Source organism: Brachycentrus maculatus, unplaced genomic scaffold (genome assembly GCF_059751285.1).
Source record: "Brachycentrus maculatus isolate JH-2025_06_01 unplaced genomic scaffold, ASM5975128v1 h1tg000683l, whole genome shotgun sequence".
Lineage (NCBI taxonomy): Eukaryota > Metazoa > Arthropoda > Insecta > Trichoptera > Brachycentridae > Brachycentrus > Brachycentrus maculatus.
The window spans coordinates 578,907-583,535 of NW_028281415.1; positions in this window are offsets into that span (position 1 = coordinate 578,907).

Below are 4,629 nucleotides of genomic sequence, written 5' to 3' on the forward strand. Positions count from 1 at the left end.
AGTATATGGGCAAAACGGATCCGGTACGCACCCCGTTATTTTTGGTAAATTAATAAATAACGATCAAAATAACGACTCAGAACTTTTGGTTTTCGGCGGTTTCCTTCATTTATTTGTAAAAAACATTAACAATTGATATATATCTATAGAATGGTACAAATGAACTGTGTTTGACCCTTTAAGGCAGCTCGGTGGTTGGAGCGCTACGTGCAGCGCAGTCAAGGGATAACCGGAGAAGAGTCATTGCTTCCACAAGGGTCACAACCCTCAGTAATGGCGAATAAGACGAAGAAGAAGGTTTTTTTCAGCGGGTGTTTCAAAGTATTGGATTTAAAAACTATTTAAACCAGTCTCATTATAAAAAAATGCCTCACTTTTTAAACGATTTAGTAAGTAAATATTATAAATAAATATCTTGACTGTTAGTTTATTTGCACACTGATCTGTGCCGTGACTTTTCATCTATTTTTTGTTTGCATGCGAGGAATTCATAAATACCTTTCGTTAGCAAGTAGTCAATCTTCAGTACCTACCGCAATTTCTTCAAGGCTGAGAAAAAAAATCAAATGAGATCATTTTAAAAAGATAAATAAATAATAATAAATATAATATAAAAAGATAAATAATTGTCCTTGTAAGGTTAAATTTCTGACAGATTTTGTACATTTTGCTTTTTATAATCTATAATATCGTGGGTATACTGGCAAAAAACGTTAACTCTAAAATCCCTGTTTGAATTTAATAATCACTGTTATTTAAAGCTTTTTGCCTGAATAGAATACCCGCTTTTAAACTTAAAGTTGAATTGACTTTTAAAACCACTAAATATGACATTTTAACCTACTTAGTGCATTTTGCCAGCTTATAGCACGTTGAAAACTTTATAATATGCATCATTAAGTCAAAATTGTAAATTTTCGATTTTTTTTTTAAATTACCTAACGTCCAAGTGACTCTGAAATCTAGCTACGGCTTATGCAACACGCTTATCATGACCCTACTCAGGCTTCAACTTTTTAAGTTTTATAGCCTATGCCTACTCGTGAGTGGATTTACTCTTTATGTCTAATGTTACTATAATTCCATGTAATTCATCAGTGAAAAGTCTAGACAAAAACACTCGCTTATATTTTCGAGAGAACGTTTTTTGCCAGTGCACCCACGATATATTTTATATTTACGTAGTATTGGAATATCTTGTTTTTTTTTCATTATCAAATAAAAACAACACTTGTGTTGATATTGATATTGAATCAATTAGTTTATTGAAATAATCAAACGGTTGTTAAAATTCAATCGATTTATACACCCGATTTAGAAAATTATTCAACGATTACCAATCGAATCACTATTTATTATCGATTTGAGTCAAATGACTTGATTTTTAAAATACTTTTAAAGTACTTTTGAAATCGCATCAGTGACTAAAAGTTGAATAATTTTATGGGTCATATAAATTCTGAATAATCCTGAAAATTAATAAGATATTTGTCCAAAAATCTCAGTCTGCTGTCAAAATTTCCGCTACTGAAATTAAACGAAATCTAAAAAAAAATTGAATGATAAAAGTCCTGAGAAAAGGGAAAATGATTTCAGGGCCAATGAATTTTAATGTAATCTAATGGTATTTTATTTATTGTTTCGGCATTAACTTTGTGGTAAGACATGTTACAATAATTAAAGAAATAAATTAAAATTAAAATTAAAATTATTACACCTTGTTCCATATAAAGGCCAAATTATGAATTATCTTGAAAATTTAGAAATACAAAAAAACCTGAATTCTAATAATAATTTATTAAATAATATATTGTTTCAAAATTCTTCGCCATTGCTTTCAATTTTTCCTTTGTTTTCAAACTCCGTTCCTTGACTAACCCCTTCCCCTTACTTTCCCCCTATCCTTATTTATAGAACAATTTTATATTTTATATTTTAGTTATTATACAGACCTGAATGATGGAAGTTTAGCTTCTGAAACATGTAGTCTATAATTAAACTCAAGTGGTAAAAAACGAAGTGTTTTCTTTAATTATTGTAATCTAATGGTAACTTTATTTTTTTTTCCACTTTACCTTATTTTATTTTAAAGGTTTATTTTTATTTGAAATGAAAAATTTGCAGTCGTATTATATGTAGTAATAGTACTCATATAACTAATAATCATACAGTGACGAACACTCTTTCTAAGTGATCTGTACAGAATAACATATTAGGTATTTCTATTACTGTTAGAATTATGAACTATAGTATTCAATTTACTTATTTTTTTTTTACAAAAATGTTAGTAATATCAGTATATAACCACTCACCGCATTGAAAACAAAATATTTAAATCTAATAATCAATTAATTAAAAACATATTTTTAAAGAAAAGATAAAAAACTAACTAACTAACCATCACGCCACTTTCCCGCAAGGGTAGGCAGAGAGAATAGAGCGCCACACCACTCTGTCCTTGCAAACATTCTTCGCCTCTTCCACGTTCATGCATCTCCTCATACATACCGGCCGATTGTTACGACTCCTAACCTGACCACTTTCAAGTATTTGGCATACCTGATCGTGCCATGTTTTTCTCGGCCTTCCTCTGCTTCTATAGAAAAGAAAATATTATAGAAGAGATATGTAGACGATATCTTTTGTTTTTGGACAGGAACAGAACGACACCTAATTTCATTTTAAAAATTTATAAACACCTTTAACGATAGAATTAAATTTACTCTTGAAACTGAAAAATACCATAAACTGTTTTTTTAGACCTAACTTTAACTGTACTAAATAATACTTAAGGCTTAAATATTTTTCGTAAGCCAACTTATACAGACACGTCATCAAGAATATTTCTAATTATCAACGGTGAGTGATTATATACTAATATTATAAACATTTTCGTAAAAAAAAGTTAAAATGACTAACCACAAAGTAAATGCTTTAAATTTTTATTAATAATATTGAGAATATTATAGTATTCAATATTACAAAATTCAAGTAAGGAGGAAAATGCTTTTCCACTAAGAACCATTTTGTATTTTAATTAAATATGCTATTCAAATTAATAAATTTTTACAATATGTCAATATAATAACTGGTAATATTATATTATTATTTTATGTACCTGTCCATACACAGGCATGTTCATATATATGTATACTTAAGTGTTTGCTTGTGTATGTAATAACTTATAATATATATGTTTTATGTAATATATGCTGTAAATTGTTGTACATTAAAGAAAAATAAATTAATAAATGAGTAAATCGTTAATAGTGTAAAAAGGGACACTTTGAGCTGAGCATGCAATTAGGTTTGGTGTAAATATTTATTTATTTTTCATCTTACAGATTATTATTACAATTTACAATTTATAATAATGAGCACTCACTCGGTTTTCCCTCATCGAGGGCATATTTCATAATACTTATTTATAAATTATATGAAAATTATATTGTTTATGACATGCAATCAAATAAGACATGTCCGAATGATAAACCATAATCTCGCTTATTTAAAATCACTGTTATATTCTACTTTTTATTTTATTATTTTCTGGGTTTATTTTTAACATGTTGTTAAAAAACCAAGGCCATAAAAAATTCAGACATATAATTGTTCTGAAAGCCTTGCTTCAGTATAAATAACAAATTTAAAATGTTTTATTTAAATTCCAAATTTTATCTAAAAAATAAGCTTTTAAGTTGTATCTCTCGACTTAATACGCGACTTACGATAAATTGCATCTTAATTTTCTTTAAAATCAGATAAAATTTTACGTAATTGAATATTTTGCTTAGTATGCCGTTTTTGTATTAAAAATTAGTTTTTCTTCGAAATAAATATATGGTTTTGAAAAGAACAGTTATTAAAAGGTAAGGAGTTAAAAAAATTATAAAAATATTCTTCAATATATATTCTAAAAAAGTCAAATTACAATACATATTCTAAAAAAATCATGCGTGGAAATACGCCCGACCTCTAGTAAGGTCGTTCGCCTTCTTTATTCGAACCTTTGAGATATCAGCCTTAAACCATACGAATGAATTTTTGATCATGGCGGACAGCGTTCTTCTTGACAGACAGATGTTGTCGCTTGGCATTTTCAATGTATTCGATTTTTTCATTTTCGATATACGATTGTTGTTTCATAGTTTTTTTTTTATATTTTCATTGCTTCACAAGCATTGTGAAATTATTCTTCTTCAAACCCTTATCCGTACCCCAATAGTGCGTAGGGGACTGCATCATAACCCCATGTTATCTTGATCGTTAATACATTAAGGAAAGGTGATCAGCTCTTCACTTCGGGTACCAACTCAGAGTGAATAAACATTAGAGTGAAAAAATCACTAATATTTATTTGGCCCCTCCCTCCAATCGAACCTGGGACCTCCAGTACGGTAGCCAAGCTTGCTGACCATTACACTACCTAGGCGGACCTGGGTGAAATTATAAACATTAGAAATGTGTGCTTTATATTTTTTTCATCTAACCAGACTAAGCCACAGAAAGGCGTAGCCTGTTAATATAAAATATTTATTTTTGAAATAAATGTTTACGCATCCACCTTTGTTACTAAGTGCCCCCGGAAAAATCGTATCATATATAAGTAGATCTGTCATTTGACAAATC